At 43.2% G+C, this 26,539-nt stretch overlaps 1 protein-coding gene across 1 annotated transcript in view; it reads right to left on the reverse strand.

Annotated features, from left to right (window-relative positions):
• The window catches only part of LOC309565999 (uncharacterized protein), a gene marked incomplete at both ends in the record, with an annotated part of 492,320 nt that overhangs the window by 391,251 nt on the left and 74,530 nt on the right, over positions 1-26,539 (reverse strand). The window lies entirely within an intron of this gene.

The raw sequence follows: 26,539 nt of genomic DNA on the forward strand, positions 1-26,539 counted from the left end.
GGTGTGATAGTAGCAGAAATAAATACTTGCGCTAATGAAATAATTTACAGTAATATATTTCTGCTACTATCACACCTATATATGTCTAGGGGTATATATTCAGACATATATGTGTATATATACCCCCTATACACATGTTCAGATGTTTTGCCTGCCTCAGAAGAACCCAAAAAAATGCCAAAAAAACGCTAGCGTCAAAAAAAAAAATGCCCAGGTGTGTTTTTGCTGGCATTTTTTGGGGGGTTTTGGAGGCAGGCAAAACATCTGAACATGTGTATAGGGGGTATATATAGACATATATGTCTGAATATATACCCCTAGACATATATAGGTGTGATAGTAGCAGAAATAAATGCTTGCGCTAATGAAATCATTTACAGGAATATATTTCTGCTACTATCACACCTATATATGTCTAGGGGTATATATTCAGACATATATGTGTATATATACCCCCTATACACATGTTCAGATGTTTTGCCTGCCTCAAAAGAACCCAAAAAAATGCCAAAAAAACGCTAGCGTCAAAAAAAAAAATGCCCAGGTGTGTTTTTGCTGGCATTTTTTGGGGGGTTTTGGAGGCAGGCAAAACATCTGAACTTGTGCACAGTACCACTATACACATGTTCAGATGTTTTTCCTGACTGCAAAGATCCCAAAAAAATGCCTTCTATTAAACCGGCAAGGTGTTACAGCAGCGAAGCAAACCCCCTGTCAGAAAGTTTTCTAATACAAACAATCTTTTTTTTTTCTGGTTTTGGACATGCTACAGAGCTGAAACTTCACATGTACACTTTTTAGCCCCCCCAGATCTGAAATCCAAAGTAAAAATCAAAAAATCTTTTTTTTTTTTTTTTTTTAATTTTTCAATAATTGGCTTTTTTATCAAAAATGCCAATTTTTAAGAACTTTTTTGTGTGATTTTGTGTCTGGGGGGGGGGGGGGTCTAAAAGGTGTACCTGTGAAGTTTCAGCTCTGTAGCATGTCCAGAACCAGAAAAAAAGATCATATAGGTGTTAAAGTTAAAGGAGGGTCCCGACCCACATCCCTGTTCTACTGAAAGATTATCTTTTTTTTCATGGTTCTGGACATGCTACAGAGCTGAAACTTCACATGCACACCTTTTAGACCCCCCAGATATGAAATCCAAAGTAAAAATCAAAAAAATCTCTTTTTTTTTTAATTTTTCAATAATTGGCTTTTTTATCAAAAATGACAATTTTTAAGAACTTTTTTTTGTGTGATTATTAGTTAATGGGGCATGACCCAGAACCCTAGGCACTTTTTAGGGACATTTATTGGGTTTTAGGGCTTCAAAATGGTGTTTTTTGATTACCAAAGTTCGGGTCCCATTGATTTCAATGGGGTTCTGAAATCCGAACCGAACTTTTGGAAAATTCGGGTGTTCTGGTCGAACCGAACTTTTCAAAAGTTCGATCATCCTTAGTCAGCAGCACTAATAATATTTAGGGCATAATTGCTGTCCCCCCTATTACGTTGCATGTGCTATTCCTTCTGTGTCTGCAGGGGTTTCTTTTTTTTGTGGCATAGCAGCACTAATTAATTTAGGGCATAATTGCTGTCCTTCTTTTGCATCGCAGGTACTATTCCTTCTGTGTCAGCAGTACTGTTCTTTTTTTTTTTGGCTTCATTCGTTTTTTCTTTATTAAAAAAAAAAAATACTATAATAAAATGGTTTATAGTGCACAAAGTACAAAAGTATTGCACCCAAGCACCATATTCCCTTCCCACACTCTATAATAAAAAGTTATAAAAATCCCCCCAAAAAAATAAAAAACAGTAATAAAACGGTTTATAGTGCACGAAGGAAAAAAGTATTGCACCCAAGCATCATATTTCCATCACACACTCATAAACATAAAAAGTTATAAAAATCTCCCCAAAAAATCCCCATCATGGCTGAAAGGTCAACAAGGAGAGGCAGACGCTCACAGGAAAAAAGAGGGCAAGAAGCTTCTGTGTCCAGAGTTCTTGGACATGGTGCATCCTCTGCTGACAGGGCATGCCTGTCCTTTTTTTCCAGTATACAAGAGAAATGGCCGCACACCAAGTGTTGGCTCACAATGAAAGGCTTTATTGAACAAGGATGCAAGGTACAGCAAAATGGATGGTAGACATGTTTCACACGACTCACAGCATGCTTGTCCACAACAACAACTGCAACAGAAGATCCAATTTAAATACAGTGCCTCGCAAAAGTATTTGGCCCCCTTGAACTTTGCGACCTTTTGCCACATGTCAGGCTTCAAACATAAAGATATAAAACTAATTTTTTGTGAAGAATCAACAACAAGTGGGACACAATCATGAAGTGGAAGAAAATTTATTGGATATTTCAAACTTTTTTAACAAATAAAAAAACTGAAAAATTGGGCGTGCAAAATTATTCAGCTGCCTTAAGTTAATACTTTGTAGCGCCACCTTTTGCTGCGATTACAGCTGTAAGTCGCTTGGGGTATGTCTCTATCAGTTTTGCACATCGAGAGACTGAAATTTTTGCCCATTCCTCCTTGCAAAACAGCTCGAGCTCAGTGAGGTTGGATGGAGAGCGTTTGTGAACAGCAGTTTTCAGTTATTTCCACAGATTCTCGTTTGGATTCAGGTCTGGACTTTGACTTGGCCATTCTAACACCTGGATATGTTTATTTGTGAACCATTCCATTGTAGATTTTGCTTTATGTTTTTGGATCTTTGTCTTGTTGGAAGACAAATCTCCGTCCCAGTCTCAGGTCTTTTGCAGACTCCATCAGGTTTTCTTCCAGAATGGTCCTGTATTTGGCTCCATCCATCTTCCCATCAATTTTAACCATCTTCCCTGTCCCTGCTGAAGAAAAGCAGGCCCAACCCATGATGCTGCCACCACCATGTTTGACAATGCATGTATATAACAAAGTAGATATACCATATGTGTAAAAAATGAAAAAATATAGTGTCCTGTGAATATATGATTACAAGAAAAAATACCATCACACTTCACTTTATTTTTATAGTCTATAATAAATTCACTTTTTTTCTTTCTAATTAATGGTTTCAAGACACTATATTATTTCATTTTTACACATGCACATATATTTACTTTGTTATATACATGCATTTTTTCATGACATGGTGGTGCAGCGTTTCTTGAACATTTATCTAGGCCTACAAGATATTTTGAGGCAGACCAGAAAAGTCTATGGCCATTTCCGGCGGTCATACAATGCCAGTGCTCGGCTGCCTGACATTCAATGGAAATTGCACCTGCCCGCCAACCGCCCCATTTGTGACATGCCCACCAGGTGGAACTCAAGATTGGCAATGCTGAAGCGGCTGCACAAACAGCAGAGGGCCATCAATGAGTACCTGTGTGACTATGAAACAAGGACAGCCTCAGGGGCGCTTGGCTTAATTTTGCCAACGCCAGTGGCTGCTAATAAAGAATGCATGCACTGTCCTGTCACTATTGGAGGAGGCCACAAGGATGGTGAGTCACGACAATGAATGCATCAGTGACACTATCCCTCTAGTCTCCCTGCTGGAGCACATGCCTAATGGAATAATGGACAGGGCACTTGAGGCAGAACAGTGGGAGGGAGAGGAGAACTTTCTTTCTTCACAAGGCCCCCTTTATGCAGATACCATTCCTGTGGGGCCGCAAAACACACAGGAGGAAGAGGAGGAGGATTGTGGCAGCATCGATATAGAGGATAACATAAAGCAGTCTTCAAGGGATGGTTTTCATTCCCCAGAAACCCCAGGAGTTGTACGTGGCTGGGGAGAGGTATAATCTCATGCCTCCTCAAACTTACGCTGATTCTGCAAAGCCTGTCAAAGGACCCAAGGATTTGTGATATCAAGGAGAGGGATCATTACTGGTTGGCAACCTTTCTTGATCCATGTTACATGGGTAAAGTTGCAGAGCTCATCCTGCCTTCGCAGAGGGAGCAGAGGATGAAACATCTTGAGGATGCCTTGAAGAAAAATTTGTGTAACACTTTTCCAGACACTGGGAGGATACCATTTCCTTTACAACGTGTTTCGTTCGATCAAAAGAAGAGTGGTGGAGAAGGCGGCCGGCTGACCAATGCCTTTACACAATTCTTTAGTCCTCAACGTCCAGGGCTGTTAGGTTTAAGCAACCATCAGCAACGTCTGCATCATATGATGCAGGATTATCTAAGGGAAAGAGCAGACTTGGAGACCTTTCCAACTTAGCATCCACTGGGTTACTGGGTCTTGAGGATGGACTACTGGCCAGAATTTGCTTAAAATGCAATTGAACTCCTGGCCTGTCCTGCTTCCAGTGTGCTTTCGGAATGGACATTCAGTGCTGCTGGAGGTTTTGTGACGGATAAAAGGGTGCGTCTGTCCACAGACTCTGTCGACTGGCTGCCATTTATCATAATGAATCAGTCCTGTATAAACAGCAGCTATTAAGTCCCTGATGCAGAGGTAACTGATTGAATTTGCTAGGGATCTGGGATTCCTTGAAGACCGCCTATGCTGCCTATCCTAGTCCTGAATCTTGATTATGCTACCATAACTTCCAGCAATGTTTTTGGTTTAGGGCACCGCCAACACCCAAGGCCTGTTCCTGCACCCTGCAAGAGTAACTGTGAGGGATAGAGCGTTCAGGCACCCCTAGGGATGGGTGAACAGTTTGGACTGAGCATAAGTTTGGCCTAAACGTTGCCCATTCAGGTACTGGCCACACTTAGCGGGATGTTTGCCCGCTGAGGGCACATTCAATAGGTTGTTAGGGCTTCCCAGCTCAGAGCTGAATTTAAAAAAATAATTGTAAAAAAAAAAAATGTAAATTAAAAAAATTGTTGGTAAAACAGCTTTGGGGGAACCTTTGTGTCTTGTATGGCATTTAAGGGGAACCCCATGACAGAATTAAGAAAAAAAACAGCGTGGGGTCCCCCCCCAAAATCTATACCAGACCCCTTTGGTCTGAAATAGATTTGAAGGGGAACTCCATGCCAAAATGTAAAAAAAAATGGCCTGGGGTCTCCCTCAAAATCCATACCAGGCCCTTTGGGGGGACGAGCGAGCGCCCCACCCATCCTGAACCATACCAGGCTGCTTGCCATGAACATGGGGAAGCTACTGACTCAGCATGCACTGGTCTGTGATGTCACGAGCGGGGCAGAAATACACGGTGATGTCTTTGGCATGGCCCCGCCCATTCCCTATATAAGAACTGTCAAACCGCGAATAGGCAGTCCACAGTAAGCGTTCACCGAGATAGCCCCCCACCCGCAGACCCTGACAACCTCAGCCCAGGGTAGTCAGGAAGAGGCCCTTGTCCCCATAAACATGGGGACAGGGCACTCTGCGGTGGGGGCAGAGCCCCCCTGCCCCAGAGCACCCCCCCATGTTCAGGGAATATTGCCTGGTGTGGTTCAGAAGGTGGAGGTGCTGGCTCGTCCCCTCCCCTTTCCTGACCTGCCAGGCTGTGTGCCCAGGTAAGGGTCTGGTATGGATTTTGAGGGCACCCCACACAGTTTTTTGTTTAAATTTTGACGTTTGCCATTTTTCTTCTTTTTTTTTTTAAATCTGTATTGCCAAGAGACATATATATATATATATATAAAGACATTTTCATTTGTATTGTTTCATTAAAATCACTGCTCCTTTAAAAACAATTGTTTTAAAAAAAATGTTATTTATTGATACGTCCCCTAGGGCAGTACCCAGGTCCCCATACACTTTTTATAGCAATAATTTGCATATAAGCCTTTAAAATTAGGACTTTTGATTTTTCATGTCCGTGTCCTATAGACTTTAATAGAGTTTAAATGTTCGCTAGAACTTTTTCCCTGTTCGAGATGTTCTGGTGCAAACTAAACAGGGGGGTGTTCCGCCCATCCCTAGTTCTGAGGCAAAGTGCTGAGTTTGGAGCAATTAGCAGAAACATTATATTGGTTTCTAAAACTATAGCTCTAAATGTAGCACTTTGCCTCCACATTGCTCCAGTTTTAGTTTGATACGTTTGGGCAATTGGGGATATGTATTAACCGCTTCCATACAGAGCAGTTAGACACCCTTCCTGCCCAGACCAATTTTCAGCTTTCAGCACTCTCACACTTTGAATGACAATTGCTCAGTCATGCTACACTGTAACCAAACAAAATTTTTATCATTTTTTTCACACAAATAGAGCTTTCTTTTGGTGGTATTTGATCACAACTGGGGTTTTTTTTTTCGTGATATATGCAAAAAAAGAGCAAACATTTTAAAAAAAAACACTTTTTTTTAGTTTCAATTATAAAATTTTGCAAAAAATTAATTTTTCTTCATACATTTGGGCCAAAATGTATACTGCTACATGTCTCTGGTAAAATTAACCCAAATTAGTGTATCTTATTTAGTCTGTGTGAAAGTTATTGAGTCTAGAAGCTATGGTACCAATTACTGAAAATTGATCACACCAGATGTACTAAAGGCCTATCTCCTTTCTTGAGGCCCTGAAATGTCAGGACAGTACAAATACCGCCCAAATGACCCCTTTTTGTAAAGTAGACAGTCCAAGGTATTTAGTAAGAGGCATGGTGGGTTTTTTGAAGTTGTAATTTTTTCCCACAATTCTTGGGAAAATGAAGAAAAAAATTTTTTTTCTTTTTTTTCCCACAAAGTTGTCAATTTATAAGCTATTTCTAACACATAACATGTACACAGCAAAAATTACACCCAAAAATACATTCTGCTACTCCTTCCGAGTATGGCGATACCACATGTGTGAGACTTTTACACAGCCTGGCCACAAAAAGAGACTCCACGTCCAAGAAGCACCTTCAGGCATTCTAGGAGCATAAATACACATAAAACTTTCTTACTACCTATCACACTTTTCAAGGCCCTAGAGCACCAATACAATGGAAAAGTCCACAAAATGACCCCATTTTGGAAAGCAAACACTCCAACGTATATTCTATGAGGCAATATGGGTCGTTTGAACATATCATTTTTTTCCACAGGTTTTTGGAAAATGTGGGAAAAAAAACGAAAACTTTTTTTTTTTACACAAAGTTGTCAATTTATAGGATATTCCTAACACATAGCATGTACACAGCAAAAATGACACCCCAAAATACATTCTGCCACTCCTCCTGAGTATGGCAATACCACATGTGTGAGACTTTTTCACAGCCTAGCCATATAGAGGGGCCCAACATCCAAGGAGCACCATCATGCATCCTAGCCACTTGCCTAGGCCTTTTTTTGACATTTGGTGTTTACAAGCTAAAATCAGTTGTTTTGCTAGAAAACTGCTTAGAACCCCCAAACATTATATATTTTTTTTTAGCAGAGACCCTAGAGAATAAAATGGAGATTATTGCAATATTTTTTATCACACCGTATTTGCGCAGCGGTCTTCCAAACGCAATTTTTTTGGAAAAAATTCACTTTTTTTAATTACAAAATAAGAAACCAGTAAAGTTAGCCCATAATGTGAAAGATAATGTTACGCCGAGTAAATAGATACCCAACATGTCATGTTTCAAAATTGCGCACGCTCACGGAATGGCGACAAACTTTGGTACTTAAAAATCCCCATAGGCGACAATTTAAAAATTTCTACAGGTTGCCATCTTTGAGTTACAGAGGAGGTCTAGGGCTCAAATTATTCCCCTTGCTCTAACGATCGCGGCGATACCTCACATGTGTGGTTTGAACACCGTTTACATATGTGGGCGGGGTTTCCATAAGCGCTCGCTTCTGCGCGCGAGCTCACGGGGACAGGGCGCTTCTAATTTTTTTTTTTTTTTTTTTACTATTTATTTTATTTATTATTTTTTATTTTTACACCTTTAAAAAAAAAATTGATCATTTTTATTTCTATTAAAAGGAATGTAAACATTCCTCGTAATAGAAATAGGCACGACAGGACCTCTTTTTTGTGAGATCTGGGGTCAAAAAGTCCTCAGATCTCACAAGTATACTAAAAGATAGAAAAAAAAAAAATTATTATATAAAATGAAAAAAAAAAAAAAAGGACCTTTAAACCGGGTGCTAGGCAACAACATTTTCCGTAGCTCCGGTCCTCCAAGACCATAGAGTCAAGTGAGGGCAAACTTGCCCTCACTCGACATCCTGTCTGTGAGGATCTGGGACCGGATCGTTTTCCCCGCTGCCAGCGGGTCCGGTAAGCGGGGAAAAGGACCGGAACGTGGCGGGAGGGGGGGCGCCTCTTCCGCCATCCCGGAAGGGTGATCCCACGGCGAATCTGCCGCTGGGACCACCCTTATCAGAAAGCCAACCGTCCACCGTTTAAAAAAATACCAGGGTTATGGCAGCTATCTGCTGCCATAACACCGGTATTTAGGTTTAAACGGAGGACGTATATAAACCTTTTTGGACTTGGACATGGTGGCTGTATGAAGGGTGATAGGTACTCGGGTACTTTGTTGGGCAGGTGACAGGTACTCTGGTACTGATGAGCAAGTGGCAGGTACTCGAGTACTCCGATAGGCAGGCGACAGGTACTCGGATACTCTGATGGGCAGGTGACAGGCAGGTGATAAGTACTGATGAGTAGTACTGATACTGATAGGTGATACTGTACTGATGGGTACTGATGATCAGTACTGATACGTGATAGGTACTGATGAGTACTGATGAGTAGTGTTGGGTACTGATGAGCAGGCGGCAAGTACTCGGGTACTTCAGGCGTCAGGTACTCTGATGAGCAGGTGGAAGGTACTCGGGTACTCTGATGGGTAGGTGACAGGTACTCAGGTACTCTGATGACGGGTACTCCGTTGACAGGTACTCAAAGTACCCGAGTACCTGTCATCAGAGTACCTGAGTACCTGTCATCAGAGTACCCGTCATCAGAGTACCCGAGTACCTGTCATCAGAGTACCCGAGTACCCGTCATCAGAGTACCAGAGTACCTGTCATCAGAGTACCCGAGTACCCGTCATCAGAGTACCTGAGAACCCGTCATCAGAGTACCCGAGTACCCGTCATCAGAGTACCTGAGAACCCGTCATCAGAGTACCCGAGTACCCGTCATCAGAGTACCTGAGAACCCGTCATCAGAGTACCCGAGTACCCGTCATCAGAGTACCCGAGAACACGTCATCAGAGTACCCGAGTACCCGTCATCAGAGTACCCGAGCACCTGTCATCAGAGTACCTGAGAACCCGTCATCAGAGTACCCGAGTACCCGTCATCAGAGTACCCGAGTACCTGTCATCAGAGTACCCGAGTACCCGTCATCAGAGTACCCGAGTACCCGTCATCAGAGTACCCAAGTACCCGTCATCAGAGTACCTGCGTACCCGTCATCAGAGTACCCGAGTACCTGTCATCAGAGTACCCGAGTACCTGTCATCAGAGTACCCGAATACCTGTCACCAGCCCATCAGAGTACCCGAGTACCTGTCACCAGCCCATCAGAGTACCCGAGTACCTGTCATCTGAGTACCTGATGGGCTGGTGACAGGTACTCGGGTACTTTGATGGGCTAGTGACAGGTGCTTTTTATGGGGGGGGGGGGGCAATCAGTGTGTTTAGCGTGCACTGTAATCGGTAACTAGCTGTTACCACACTCTCTTCCTCACACAGGATCAGTGTGTAAGGAGGAGAACACGGTGACAGCTAGTTACCGTGTTCTCTGTTGACATTTGTGACCGGCTGTGATTGGACATAGCCGGTCACGTGGTAAAGAGCCAATTTCATTGACTCTTTACCTAGATCGGGGATCGACTCTGTCCGAGGGACGAGCCTCGTCCCCGATCGCTGCTCTGCGCGCCCCCGGGGGCGCGCATTGCAGAGAGAACGAGCGGCTCGTGCTGGAGCCGCTCATGTGTTCGGCTGTGATTGACACAGCCGATCACGTGGTAAACAGCCAATTTCTATTGGCTGTTTACCTTGATCAGGGATGGGCTATGTCCGAGGGATGAGCCTCACCCCCGATCGCCGCGCTGCGCGCCCCCGGGGGCGCGCAGTAGAGGGGAGATCCGGGCGACGTCATATGACGGCGGCCCGGATCCTTACAACCACTTTGCCGACGTCATATTACATGACTCGGTATGGAAGTGGTTAAGAGAACATCTGGTGCAAAAAACTTTGCCCTAGAACTGCTCATTATGCATATGACCCATTGTGTATAACCACACTTCTCCAATCTAAGTTCTATATGTATTAATCCTATGATCCAATCATCTTCAGCTTTTAGCTTTATCTGGTCCCATCAAAACGGGATGTGCTTAAAATATTAAAGGAATGCTCCAGGCACCAAAACAACTTAATCTAAATTAAGTTGTCATGGTGCCAGGATGTCCCTGGCACGAAATTCTTAGATAGTTTAACCCCAAAGTCTGTGTTCCAGCACCAATCCCCCAGCATCCTGACTCTTCCGGATTAAAAACCTCTCTAAATCGGAAGGCTCCTGCAGGGCACCTCTGATTGGCTGAGATTTTAAGCCAGGGGTCCTCAAACTATGGCCTGCGGGCCGCATACGGCCCGCCAGGGCCCTGAACCTGGCCCACCAGCCGGGATGGATGGATCATTCATGTTTTGCCGGGCACGGCCGCAGCCGCGGCTATCGCGGCACTGCAATTCTCCAAGACTCCATCGGCATAGGGCTGACTGCCTGTCACTCACTGTGCAGGCCTCACACAGGACAAGTGCTTCCAGCCAATGAAGTGCTGAGTGCCTCAACGTGACATCATTTGTCCCCACCCACAAGAGAACAGAGGCGCCCACAGTCCCTGGCTGTCCTACACGGTGTGGTTTTGGAGAAGAGAAGGTAAGACAAGAGAAGAGATGGGGACGGGCGGACCAGTGTATGATTAGGAATCAGGATATAATTTATATCAGCAGTAAATATATAAGTAGCAGTATTAGAGTATTATATATTATAATTATAATTATTATATGACAGTATTTTATGTCAGCAGGAAAATATAATACATACAAAAGCAGCATTGTTGTGTGATCCTCCCCAATATTATATATCAGTAAAGTGATATATAATATACTGTCAAGTATATATATATATATATATATATATATATATATACATATACACTGGGCTATATAAATCCTATATAATAATAATTTTGGGGATCACACAAGACTGCTGCTTTTGTATATTTTATATTTACTGCTGTATATAATAATTGGGATCACACAAGACTGCTGCTTTTGTATATATTATATTTACTGCTGTATATAATAATGGGGATCATACAAGACTGCTGCTTTTGTATATATTATATTTACTGCTGTATATAATAATGGGGATCACACAAGACTGCTGCTTTGTAAATTTTATATTTACTAGTAAATATAATATATACAAAAGCAGCAGTCTTGTGTGATCCCTAATATTATACATCAGCAGTAAATATAATATACAAACTGGCTGAGGAGAGGAGGTTAATTACCAGTTGTATGTAATTTTCAAATATGCAGCATGGGACTTTGTGTTTATCACTAGTGTTTGATTCATATTCAGGGCCGATGCTAGACTATTTTACGCCCTAGGCAAGACCAGCTACTTGCGCCCCACCCCCCAAAAAAAAAAAAAAGGGAAGGGGTTAAAAACTTCTCTATGTCCTACCCAGTGACCCTGATCTGATGGTTCCTCCATGTTATGCTGTCGTACCCAGTAACCCCCATATTCCTCCATGTCACACCTGGGGACCCTGATGTCCCTCTATGTCACACCCAGGGACCCTGATATTTTTCCATGTCACATTCTGGGACCCCAATATTCTTCCATGTCATGCTGTCATACCCATTGACCCCAATGTTCCTATATGTCACCCCAGGGGCCCCTGATGTTCCTCCATGTCATACCTGGAGAGACCCTGATGTTTTTTCATGTCACACCTGGGGACCCTGATGTTCCTCCATGTCACACCTGGGGACCCTGATGTTCCTCCATGTCACACCTGGGGACCTCAATCCCCCATGGCACACCCAGGGACCCCAATTCCTCATGGCACACCTGGTCACCCCGAACCTCTGTTACACCCGGTGACCCCTATCCCCCATGTCACACCTGGGGACCCCATTTTCCTTTCACACCAGGGATCCTCCATGTCACACCCAGGGACCCAGATCCCCTGTTCTGGGGACACTCACTGGGTGGTATGAAGAGAGTGGCCTGCACTCTCCTCTTCTTCACTGTGATTCCTTTTCCCAAGACACAAGAAGCAGCAGTCAGAGAGCTCCTCACATCCTTCATCACCAACCTCCTCAGACCATTCCGGTGCCTGGTCACTTCTGCTCCAGTAAAGGTGTCGCCCTCCAGTGCCGAGCTCTGACTCAGGTTCAGCTCTCCTCCGCTCCCTGCTTAATACCGACCCAGGGAAATGACGACTGCCCACCAGCTCAGTGCAGAGAATCACTTCCTGCCTGGGGTTTAGGCCGCTCAGCTCCAACTGAAGAGGATCATCATGCAGGGCCCTGCCTTCTGGGGCCCCCCCAAAGCCAAGGCTTGGTAGTTCCGCCACTGCCCCAGACACCTGGCATCTTCCTCTGTCCCTTCTTCCTCCCCCAATGCCGCCCCTCCCCTCAGCTCACAAGGATCATTAATAAAGGAGAGAGAGTGCCGACTCCTGGCTGCGCCCCTAGGTGACAATGCGCCCTAGGCAGCTGCCTAGTTTGCCTAGTGGAAGCACCGGCCCTGCTCATATTGTAAAATGCAGCATGGGGGGTTAATGTATTGCCACCACTGATACATTAGTGACCAGTGGCAGTTAATTAACCCCTTTGTGCTGCATTAGTGGCACCAGTGTCAGTGTTAGTGCCAATAATGCAGCACAAAGGGGTTAATTAACTACCACTGGCCACTAATGTATCAGTGACAAGTGGCAATATATTAACCCCCTCATGTTGCATTTTACAATTGAGTCAAACACTAGTGATAAACACAAAGTGGTGCTAAAAAAAAGGTCCTTTGGTAACATCTGCACCTGAGATTAATTGTTTCCCAAAGCAAGCAGGTATTTAATGTGCATATCTGGTGTAAATAACAGAGCAAGCAGGTATTTAATGTGCATCATCACTATTATCACAAACATTGCAAGATATATTCTGGAAACGGATCCATCACATTTACAAAAATTAAAAACTAAAAACACAGGATGGCTTAATAGCACCTTCTTCACCTACTACTTAGCGCTGACCACTTGCATTACTGCTGATTCTGAATGCTGACCATTTGTACTATTGCTGAGCACTGACATTTTTTTATTTTAGTTTAGTCATTATTTCTGGTATATTGTTTTTGTAGCTCTGTATTTATTGGTATTTTACTAATTTTCAATCCCTAGGAAATCATTATGTCAAAAAAAAGGGTATTCGAAGAACAGTGGACTTACGATTACTTTTTCACGCACGTACAAAGAAAGAGCTGTTTGTCTGATATGCCAGAATATAGTGTCTGTGTTCAAGGAATACAATTTGCATCGACACTACAAAACTCAACATAAAGATAAATAGGATTATTTGGTTGGCCAAGTGAGAAAAGATAAAATATTAAAACTGAAACATGGATTGACAACTAAGCAAAATACTTTTGTGAAGCAAAAGCAGCTAAATATAGCATCATTGCGAGCAAGTTTTCAAGTTGCCAAGCTCATAGCGCACAGTGGCAGACCATTCGTAGAGGGAGAATTTGTTAAAGAATGCCTTCTTTCTGTTGCCAAAGACAGAGAGTCTTTCAGGACCTACACAAAGAATTGAAGAAATGGAAGAAAATTTGCATCTGCATTTGCAAAACTCCTCAAAAAAATATGCTATTTTTTCATTGGCACTCGATGAAAGCAATTATGTTCATGATTCTGCACAACTTCTAATTTTCATTCGTGGGACAAAGGAATATTTCAAACTCATAGAGGAGCTTGCTGCACTGAAAAGCATCAAAGGAACAACAAAAGGAGAGGATATCTATGAAAAAATTTGCCAAACTATGAATGATTTGGAGCTGGACTGGGCTAAACTAGCAAGTGTGACAACTGATGGTGCTCCTAGCATGGTGGGGTCTATGAAAGGAGTGGTTGCACGCATTAAAAAAGAGATAGACAAACACAACCATTCACATCCAATAGCCATACACTGCCTCATCCACCAACAAGCACTGTGTTGTAAATCATGGAAGTTGGACTCTGTCATGAAAATTATGATATCTTGTGTTAACTTCATTAGAGCTCATGCACTAAACCACAGACAGTTTCAGGAATTTTTGTCTGAGCTTAATGTTGCCTATGAAGATATTCTGTACCACACAGAAGTCCATTGGCTGAGTCGAGGGAGAGTTTTGAAACGTTTTTATGACTTACTTCCACAGGTTTCTACTTTTATGCTTTCGAAAAACAAAGAAGTACCAGAGCTCAAAGATGCAGAATGGAAATGGCACCTTGCCTTTCTGACAGATGTAACAGAGCTACTCAACAGTTTCAATGTTCAACTTCAAGGAAAGGGGAAGCTCATCTGTGATATGCATTCACATGTGAAAGCATTTCAAGTAAAATTAGACCTCCTTATTAAACAAGTGAAGAAGGAAAAACTTCTGAATAAAACCAAATTAATGCAGCGCTAGCAACAAATTACTACAAAAAATTACAAATTATTTAAATTGAAACCAATCTATATCATGTGAATACAATATGTAATAATAAAATATATTAATCACATTAAGGTGCATAAATTTCTATAGAAATATTTTAAAGTGCATATTTAAACTAGAATATAAACATTCAAAATGTGAGATTTAAAGTGCAAAAATGGTGGGATAAAGTCCTTATTGATGATCCAAAAAGGTGCCAAAGTGCCAAGTAAATAAAGGTGCTTGTGAGGTGAAGGTGCCCTCTTGGTTCCCCACTCACCGGAATTAGATAGTATAAAAGCCCTTGGTTTTATTGCACATTTGCCCAGGATCAGGTATGGAATTCCTCCGATGTGTCATACACACTGCAATCTCTGCGCCGTTTGTCTGAGACAAGACAAACGGCGCAGAGATTGCAGTGTGTATGACACATCGGAGGAATTCCATACCTGATCCTGGGCAAATGTGCAATAAAACCAAGGGCTTTTATACTATCTAATTCCGGTGAGTGGGGAACCAAGAGGGCACCTTCACCTCACAAGCACCTTTATTTACTTGGCACTTTGGCACCTTTTTGGATCATCAATAAGGACTTTATCCCACCATTTTTGCACTTTAAATCTCACATTTTGAATGTTTATATTCTAGTTTAAATATGCACTTTAAAATATTTCTATAGAAATTTATGCACCTTAATGTGATTAATATATTTTATTATTACATATTGTATTCACATGATATAGATTGGTTTCAATTTAAATAATTTGTAATTTTTTGTAGTAATTTGTTGCTAGCGCTGCATTAATTTGGTTTTATTCATTTATTCTAAGAATTTCTTAGTGTTGCAGCAGCTGCACACCTTCACAGTTTTTTCACAGAATAACATATCACTACTGTGTAGCGCGGGTTTAAATTTGTTTTTTCAAGGAAAAACTTCTGCCATCTCCCCACGACTCAAAACCTTTTGGCTGAAAAACCAGCAGTTGCATTCCCAAACAAAACAAGTGTGGATTCACTAGAAATTTTGCAAAAGGAGTTTCATTTTAGATTTAAAGAGCTTCATCTCCATAACCAGGAAATACAGATTTTCAGGAACCCATTTTCTGTTGACATTGACATTTTTGATCCGATTTACCAAATGGAATTGGCTAAACTACAGAATTGTGACTCTGAAAGACGCATTCAAATCAAGCAGCCTTACTAATTTCTACGCATCTCTCCCCTCTGAGACATATCCTAATCTCAGGAACCATACACTCAAAATTGCAACCATCTTTGGCAGCACCTATGTCTGTGAACAGACTTTTTCCCGAATGAAACATCTGAAATCTCCAACCAGATCCAGACTAACTGATGAACACTTGCATCACTTGCTACGACTAGCAGTGACAACTATGGAACCGGATATTGACCATCTCATTAGCCAAAAGCAGGCCCATACTTCCCATTGAAATACCAATAAGTTTATGTTGATTAAAATCATTCTTCATTTTAAATATTGTATTGTTTTTCCTGTTTTTTTTGTGCACTACAAATAAAATATGTGTATTGGAATTCGTTCATATTTTTTTCAAACTATAGTTCGGCCCCCAACAGTGTCTGAGGGACAGTGAAATGGCCCCCTGTTTAAAAAGTTTGAGGACCCCTGTGCTGGAGGTTTGATAGGCTCGCCAGGCCCTGCCTCCGTCCCGCCCTCTGTCTCTCCATGTTCCCTCGGGTTCGTTTGTTCTGAATGGGGGTTGTCCTGTGGGCGGGGCATCGGCGGGTTGGGGGATGCTTGTCTGGTCTCCCGGAAATGCTGACGCCGTCCGCCCTGTTGCGTCCGCACTCTGTCTCTGACGTTTGTTACGTCAGCAGAGTGGAGGGGGTTTTAAAAGGAGCACAACACTTGTACTCAGCACTTGCCTCTTGGACACGGTCCAAACAGGATGTCACAGGCACACTCTGCAGTAAAAGATAATAGCAGGAATACTTGGATGATGCATTGTTATGCTCAGTATACCTTTAGCGGTTGGTCTTTTAGGATTTTTATTCACTTATTAATTGCACCTGGACATTGTATCTGTTCCAGGTGGATAACTCTTGCCATAGCTGGATTTTTTGTCTGCACAAGTAATGGATCTGCTTTGACAACCTTGTACAAGACCGTTTCAGTGAAAACTGCATTGTGCCGTGATCCTGATTTTTCTTCCCCCTTTTTTTGGGGGGGGTTTTCTGAAACTTTTTTCCTCCCTCTCTACAATTATTATTTGATTTTTTATGGATTTGGATTTTGTCTCTGGTGGATGTACTCCTTATCTGTACTGGAGAGTTAGACCTGTGTCCCTTTTAAGGCTGAGATATTTACTTACCTTTGCTTTTTTACCTCTGTGCTGCTGAACATGCCTCTATGCATTGGTTAAGTAAGTATTTGACCCTATCTATACCATTTAAATTCCATTTATATATAGCATTACATCCTATGCACAGCCCAGAGCAATATACATTAAAACTTCTTTGTTATGTTTATTAGGTACAAAATATATCATATTGGCTCCCCTATCCCCCTCTGCGGGGGACCACCAGTGGCTGGACTCACACGACTTTTGGGTGTTCGTGGCTCCCAGGTTTTGGCTCACATATCCCCTCTTACAATAGCTGCTCCACGTCTGCAGGTATGGACCAGTTCTTCATTTTTGGAGTTCTCCCAGGGCACATAGCGCTATCATGCTTGAACATTCGTGTTCGTAGGATTGATAATGTATTGTTTATTGTATATGTGTTTTTCTTTACATTTTTTTATATTCTTATGTTTACTCAATAGTGGGATCTATACTTACGCACATTTTCTGAAGAAGCCTTTTCGGCGAAACCGGTCAAGATGTTATAGCGTAAAGGACCATTTCATGTATCATGTTTGTATTTGGCATACATAATCGGCACTTTTATGTCTATATGTTTGTGAATTCAATTTTAAATGTGACACTTTAATAAAAATGTATATGTGTTTTAATACGTTACATTTCCTTTTTGGATGTACTAGTATAAAGAGTTAATATGCACCTCTAAAGTCCCAAGATATTTCCCTTCTTTTTTGACAATTTTTATGGGGATGTTGGTGCAGTACTAGACTAACCTTTTTTGGCACCATCTGTCTAATTTTTTCTGTGGATATACAGTAGCTCATCCATGTCTATATAGACCTTGCTTTGTGCACTGGTCCAAATCATTTGGTGGAGGAGGGATTATTGTATGGGGTTGTTTTTCAGGGGTTGGGCTTGCCCCTTAGTTCCAGTGAAGGGAACTCTTAAGGTGTCAGCATACCAAGACATTTTGGACAATTTCATGCTCCCAACTTTGTGGGAACAGTTTGGGGATGGCCCCTTCTTGTTCCAACATGACTGCACACCAGTGCATAAACCAAGGTCCATAAAGACATAGATGAGCAAGTTTGGGGTGGAGGAACTTGTCTGGTCTGAGTCCTGACCTCAACCCAACAGAACACCTTTGGGATGAATTAGAGCAGAGATTGCAAGCCAGGCCTTCTCGTCCAACATCAATGCCTGACCTCACAAGTGCGCTTCTGGAAGAATGGGTAAACATTCCCACAGACACACCCCTAAACCTTGTGGGCAGCCTTCCTAAAAATGTTAAAGCTGTTATAGCTGCAAAGGGTAGGCCAACTCAATATTGAACCCTACGGACTAAAACCGGGGTGCCGTTACAGTTCATGTGCATGTAAAGGCAGGTGTCCCAATACTTTTGACAGTATAGTGTATATGTATATATATGTAGCGCTGCCCCCTTGAGGACTGGTGGATCTTACACTTACAGGTCCCCCTGGGTTACCAATGGCAACTTTGACATTCACAGTCCATCACTTTACTTCTTGGCTCAGTCAATAATCCATCCAGGGGTATGTACAGTCAGGTCCATAAATAGTTTTGGCTCTATACACCACCACAAAGGATTTGAAATGAAACAAACAAGATGTGCTTTTACTGCAGACTGTGACAGGAGTCACTTTGGGCAGGGGGGTTGTGGACTCCAAATTCCTTTAGAGAGGTTGGGGGACACCATGCCCAGCCTTATGGGGCTCTCTTATGTTTAAGTCACCCTGCGTCTATTATGGATGCAGGGTGACCAAGAGGGTGGTGAACACTGAGAATATGGTTGGACTACTTCAAATGGGACAATAATATGCATTAACCATATCTCTCAGGAAATATGGAGATCTATCTTTTTTCTTTACACTGTCAGGCACAGGAAGTGCAGCTCCTAATGTGGTCATTCCAGGAAGTTCAATGTGGAGACTGACTGTCTAACAATGTTGCTTTTGTCTGAGGTGGCTTTCCATTCACCTATTATCAAGTGTGCTAATGAGCTCACCTGTGTCTGCTAGGGGATTTAATTACACAGAGTAATGTGTATTGGGGATCGTATAGAAACCATTGTGTGATGTGTTGGGTGGATCTGTGTAATTAAATCATGTTGTATTCTCAAAGTGTATATAATAGTCTGAAAGTTGGTCAATAAACAGTTCATTCTGGTTTGACTCCAAAACTTGTACTGTCGAGTTTTTGGGGTAACTATAGCCAGAATCACGGATCCCGTGTTCCAGAGCTTAGGAAGCAGGTTACTGGCGGAGATACCCAGTCGGTGGTGTCCGGATTCCATCACACAGACGTTCAGCTTTAATTTGAGGGTATTTACATCCAAATCAGGTGAAAGGTGTAGGAATTAAAACAGTTTGTATATGTGCTTCCTACTTTTTAAGGGACCAAAGGTAATGGGACAATTGGCTGCTCAGCTGTTCCATGGCCAGGTGTGTGTTATTCCCTCATTATCCCATTTACTAGGAGCAGATAAAAGGTCCAGACCACAGAAAACAACTGTGGTGGATGAACAAAGAATTCTTTCCCTGGTTAAGAAAACACCCTTCACAACAGTTGGCCAGATCAAGAACACTCTCCAGGAGGTAGGTGTATGTGTGTCAAAGTCAACAATCAAGAGAAGACTTCACCAGAGTGAATACAGAGGGTTCACCACAAGATGTAAACCATTGGTGAGCCTCAAAAACAGGAAGGCCAGATTAGAGTTTGCCAAACTAAAAAAGCCTTCACAGTTCCGGAACATCCTTTGGACAGATGAGAACAGGATCAACTTGTACCAGAGTGATGGGAAGAGAAGAGTATGGAGAAGGAAAGGAACTGCTCATGATCCAAAGCATTCCACCTCATCAGTGAAGCATGGTGGTGGTAGTGTCATGGTGTGGGCATGTATGCTGCCAATGCAACTGGTTCTCTTTTTTTGATGATGTGACTGCTGACAAAAGCAGCAGGATGAATTCTGAAGTGTTTCAGGCAATATTATCTTATCATATTCAGCCAAATGCTTCAGAACTCATTGGACAGCGCCTCACAGTGCAGATGAACAATGACCCGAAGCATACTGCGAAAGCAACCAAAGAGTTTTTTAAGGGAAAGAAGTGGAATGTTATGCAATGGCCAAGTCAATCACCTGACCTGAATCCGATTGAGCATGTATTTCACTTGCTGAAGACAAAACTGAAGGGAAAATGCCCCAAGAACAAGCAGGAACTGAAGACAGTTGCAGTAGAGGCCTGGCAGAGCATCACCAGGGATGAAACTCAGCATCTGTTGATGCCTATGCATTCCATACTTCAGGTTGTAATTGACTGCAAAGGATTTGCAACCAAGTATTGAAAAGTGAAAGTTTTATTTATGTATGAGGAGAGAAAAGTTTGTATAAGGCGCTACCTGTTTAAGCAGTTTCTATAGAAACAAGGGGAATAATGACCCCTACACGAGTGTGTGTGCACTAAAATAAATATTAAAATGGTAAATAAAGTGCTAAAAATAATTGGTGCAGGAGATGGATTAGCATGCACCCCCCAGAGACAACGTGCACAGTGCCAAATAAATAATATGTGTGACTGCTCATATAATTAAAATCATTATATAGAAAGTACATAAAATATCATAATATTTTATTGCCTAATGGCAGTGCCAGTGAAAAAAGTGTACAGAAATTGCAATTATAGTGAACCAACAGTGGTTAAAAAATCTCCCGCCTGATGACGCAAGCATAGCGAAATGCATTGTGGTCTCTGCTAAACCCGGAAGTAGGAAGTGAAGGCATTTGGAGCATAGGCTGGGACGCACGCCGACCGCCGCATGTGAATAGGGGAAAGGAGATACAGGAGGGTACTGCAGATCCTCGGATGGTGATTTCCTAATACCCGCACGCAATTAATACCAATTGCCCAATTGCCCAGTGCCAGGAGGGCACAGCTAAATGTAAGAAGCCAACTATTATTACTTTGTGTATTTTTATTAAAACAAACAGTATTACACTATTTTTGGCTATCTTATGTGTCTTTATATATGCGGACTGTACTGCCTATGTACGAGTAACGCACAAAAAGGAAAAGGAGCAGGATATTCTGAAAAAGGAGTCGATTAGAGGTCTGATCCACCTAAATAAAGGGATCACAGGCGTTGGGGGTCCTTGTGACCTGCTTCAATCTGGTAAGAGGCAAAGAGTGACACACCCCATCACCTGGAGCACTACAGATCCAAGCAATTAAATGTATACAGCGTTTTTTGCATGAATTGTCTTGGACTATTAAATATTATAAGCACTTTAACCACTTTTTGAGCACTGTAATAGTGGGCACTATATATTGTTGACACAATTTGATGATATATATTATATTATTATATGTTATATAATTTAATTTATTTTGTGGATGCACGAGCAAGCACTTTAATAATCTTTTTGCAATATATTTTTTTTGCACAATTAAAGGATAGCACTTTGCACTTTACCAATTATATATATTGGTTATATATGCACTGTTTATGTTTGTCTTGGAATTTTACAAAAATAATTTTACACTTTAATTATTTATATCTAGCACTTTTAAAGATCACCAGCGCCTTTTTACCAATTATATACATAAAAAATCTCAATGGCGGTAAGTAAAAAAATATATTAAAACACACCTTCCAAGTGTAATGAATAAAGGTGAATAGGTGATTTGAAACCAAAGTGTTTGTGAGTGAGGTGCCTAAGGCCCCATTCACACTAGTGCAACTTTTCCCGCGATTTTGGACCGCAAAATCGCATGACAAGTCGTTTTCCATTATTTTCAATGAGCCCCAATCATATCAGTGCGTTTTGAAGTCGCACCGACTTCAAAGTAGTTCCTGCACTACTTTGCCACGATTTTAATGCGTTTTGAGGCATATAGCCTTGCCATTGCTTTCAAAATCGCGTCAAAATCGTGGCAAAGTCGCAGCAAAAATCGCGCTGCAAAATCGCGGCAAAATCACCGTAAAATTGCGTCGCATGAGTGTGAAAGGGACCTCAAAGGTGAAACCAATCGGTAACACTCTCACCCAATAGTCCTCTTCTGGGCCAGGAGAGTGGATATATAGCCACAGAGGGAAAAAAAGTTCAATCAGGGGTTCCTTCAGCCCGGCGGACCATGCTGGGAGCTGCCTCCCTCAGCATATGTAGATCTGTGGTGCTCAAGCAGAAAGACACGGGACCCCAATAGTGTAGTAAGTAATTGGATGTACAATGGCAAGTGCAGAAAAACGTACAATTCGGACCGATCACATCAGCCGTAGATAGGACGCCGGGACACTTCCGCTTCCGCGTTCCACGGCTCCAAACCACTCAGACCGGAAGTGACGTGTGGCGTACGTAGCTCCGCCCTTTGTTGTTAATTGTTAATCTGTCCCATTACTTTTGGTCCCTTAAAAAGTGGGAAGCACATATACAAAATGTTTTCATTTCTACACCGTTCATCTGATTTGGATGTAAATACCCTCAAATTAAAGCTAAAAGTCTGCAGTTAAAACACATCTTGTTTGTTTCATTTCAAATCCATTGTGGTGGTGTATAGAGCCAAAATGATTAGAATTGTGCCGATGTCCCAATATTTATGGACCTGACTGTAGTTGTTTTGTATTTTATTTGATAAATTAGGGATGGGAGAAGGGAATAGTGGGATACTCCAAATTAACTATGCACATATGGTTGAGGACTCCTATCTTCAGGTACAGCCAGGCTGTTGATTCACCCTGCCACTAAAGGTAACTAGAATTAGTCTCTTTCCTTAGACAACTTGGTGAACTATTGATTGTCTGCAGAACGCTCTCCACAGCATCCTCTCTCTCTCTCTCTTTACTGCTGATACCCATCCTCGGACTATCCTACACGTGGGGTGGCCCCCCTCAGGTCAGGCCCCTTGACACGAGTCCCTGTACTCACGATACTGTTTTTCCAGGGTCTCCAGTGTCCCCCCTTCAGTCAGCTCTCCTGGACCTCTGGGTTCAGCCCTCTCATCCATTTCTCCGGCCTTCAGGACGACCTCCTGCGACCACGTGACACTGCTACAGAGGAGGAGCCAGCCGCCCCCTTCCTCCGGGACTCTGCTCTCAATCCTCACAGCACAATGTGCTCCTGGCTTTTATACAGTATCCCAGAATGCAACGAGGTGACCTGCCTCTGCCAATCACCAGGACTGTATCAAAGTTTATGCATCCATATGTCAGGTTTCCTCTCACTGTCTAACATGCCTCCCTATTGGGCCAGTGTAAAACAATCTCTAGACATAATGAATCACATACCGAGCACAATGAGCAGACCTCACTAACAGATCCTGCTCTCTAATAGGCAGAGAGCAATATAGATTTGCCTGCTGCTCCTTTTATAGGCAGACGGAGCCAAAAACTATACTCTTTCACTAGCACCTAGGAGGGTGCTACACACACACATACACACACACACACACACACACACACACACACACACACACACATATATATATATATACACACAGTATATACAGTACAGTATTGTATGCATGACAACATCAGAGAATGCTTCTTTTGAAATGACAGATGGTGTCCTGGAGTATTTCCTCCAAGATCAGGACCAGGGCATCACTGAGCTCCTGAACAGACTGAGGTGCAACCTAGCAGCATCAAATGGACCAAAACTAAATGTCCCAGAGATGTTCTATTGGATTTAGGTCACGTGAGCGTGGGAGACATTCAATAATGTAAATTCCTTCATCCTCCAAGAAATGGCTGCATACTCTTGACACATGAGGCCAGGCATTGTCGTGCACCAGGAGGAACCCAGGACCCACTGCACCAGTGTAGGGTCTGGCAATGGGTCCAGGGATTTCATCCCAAAATCTAATGGCAGTCAGGGTGCGATTGTCTGTAGAGGTCTGTGCGTCCTTCCATGGATATGCCTCCCCAGACCCCCACTGACCCACCACTAAGCCGGTCATGCTAAACAATGTTACAGGCAGCATAACATTCTCCATGGCTTCTCCAGACCCTTTCATGTCTGTCACATGTGCTCAGGGTGAACCTGCTCTCATATGTGAAAAGTACATGGCGCCAGTGGTGGACCTGCCAACTAGTGTTTATTGGCAAATACCAACTGAGCTCCTTGGTGCCAAGCAGTGAGCACAGGGCCCACTAGAGGACATTGGGCCCTCAGGCCACCATCATGAAGTTTGTTTCTGATTATTTGGTCAGACACATTCACACCAGTGGCCTGCTAGAGGTCATTTTGTAGGGCTCTGGCAGTGCCCATCCAGTTCCTCCTTGCACAAAGGAGCAGATACCAGTCCTGCTAACTGGTTAAGGGCCCTCCACGGCCCTGTCCAGCTCTCCTAGAGTAACTGCCTGTCTCCTGGTATCTCCTCTATGCTCTTGAGACTGTGCTGACAGACAAAGCAAACCTTCTGGCAATGGCACGTATTGATGTGCCAACCTATTGTGAGTTGAAATGCCTGTGCAACCTCTATAGGGTCCAGGTATCGTCTCATGCTACCAGTAGTAACACTGACCCCAGCCAAATGCAAAACTAGTGAAAAACAGTCAGAAAAGATAGCTACCCTGATTTGCTTCCCCTGTGGAGAATGGGCACGCACACCCGCGATTGCTCCCCATGGGGACAGAACGGCGGTCTGCTTCATGTCAAAAATGAGTGGGGTCTGCCTCAAAAGCCATACCAGATCCTTATTCAAGCATGCAGGTCAGGAAAGTGGGGGGACAAGAAAGTGCCAACACCCCCCCTCCTGGATCATGCCAGGCCACAGGCCTTCAACATGGGAGGGGTGGGTGCTTTAGGCAGGGCCGGACTGGCCTACCGGGATACCGGGAAATTTCCCGGTGGGCCGCTTTAAGATGCGGCCGCTTTAAGATGTGGCCGCTTTAAGCAATAATTGGGGCCGCTTTAAGCATTGGGGCCGCTGCAGCCCGGCCCCCGCTGCGCTCCAAACGGATACACTTTCCTACGTCAGCCGATATGAGCGGCAGGACGTCACATCCGGCGGGAGCGGCTGCGCGGCGGTGGATCACCTGACTCACTGCAAGCAAGACAGTCACAGCGCTGATGCCAATCCCTCCCACACAGACAGACGCCAGCAGCAGAAGCATAATCGCATTCGCAGGTCACAAGTATGTCTGACTGATGGGCTGGGGGGGACCTCGACCTCTTCCTTTAGGGGGGGGGTATCAGCATATTAGGGCCCCTACTACAATGCTAACCTACCCCCTCCCCCTAATACAATGCTGACCCGCCCCCCCCTCATACAATGCTTATCTGCCATCCCCCTCTGGGGCCCCCTCCCCCTAATACAATGCTGGTCCCCCCCCCAAATTTAGGGGGAGGGGGGGTCAGCATTGTATTAGGGGGAGAGGGTCGGGGGGGGGGGGGAACAGCATTGTATTCGAAAAAGTAAATAAAATTGGCGCTTGATCAATCCCATAAAATGAATAGAAATGCAAGAATTAATAAACACATAAGTTAGAAGTGACAATCATAAATACATCAAATAAATAAATATTGAATATATAAATATATAGTGATGTGGTAAAGTGCACTGTGCAAATGGTGCAAAGGAGTGAACCACAATAATATTCAACACATAATAATCAATGGAAAGTCACTATAAAGGAGAAAAGTGACAGTTCGCATATAAAGAAAACACTTTATAAGGATAGAGATTAATCAAAAAAGTTCATATGAAAGATAAAAATTCAAAGAAAAAGTTCTGGTGTCTGAAATTGTTGCCGGATGTGCGAGAAACTGTGGTCATTCAGTTGGTGCGGGAAACTACTTTCACTGTGGTGGTGAGCGTGTATCCATAAATGAGTGAAATGGGCGCTCACCTCCAAATCACTCTTAATGAGTGTTTGTACCAATAAGAGTTTCAAACCTTACCTAGGATATTTTCCCTCTGATGGTTGATGCTGGATACCTAAAAGGATCTAAGAGCTTGCCTTAAAGGGACCACCACCGGACCATTATCTCTACAGTGGAGACCCTGTTACCTATTGGTACAAACACTCATTAACCACTTGCCGACCGCCGCCCGACTATATACGGCGGCGGTCAGCCCCTCCCAGGCAAAGTGACGTACCGGTACGTCACTAGCCTAGGAGCGAATAGGGGACGAGCGCGCACCGCCGGAGGCGCGCTCCTGCCCCCGCTCGTACCCGACGAAGCTGGCGCGTGTGACCGGCGGACCCGATGTCCGCCGGTCACTCGCGATCGTCGGGTAGAGAGGGAGAAAGGCAGGCGGCTAGTGTAAACAAAGCCGCCTGTCACTCTCCCCTGTGTAAAAGCACAGGTCACTCGGTCCTGCTATGTAGGACCGTTGATCTGTGCTATTACACCACTAGCCACATCCAATGACAGTTAGAAACACGCCCCTAGGGACACACTTAACCCCTCCCTCTCCAATAAAGTTAACCCCTTCCCTCCCAGTGTCATTTTTACAGTAACAGTGCATATGTATAGCACTGATTACTGTAGTAATGTTACTGGTACCCCCAAAAGTGTCAAAAATGTCAGTCAAGGGTCCGATCTGTCCGCCGCAATGTCGCAGTACCGCAAAAAAAAAAAAAATAGCAGATCGCCACCATTAC

This window comes from Pelophylax lessonae, assembly GCF_965119305.1.
Source record: "Pelophylax lessonae genome assembly, chromosome: 10".
NCBI lineage: Eukaryota > Metazoa > Chordata > Amphibia > Anura > Ranidae > Pelophylax > Pelophylax lessonae.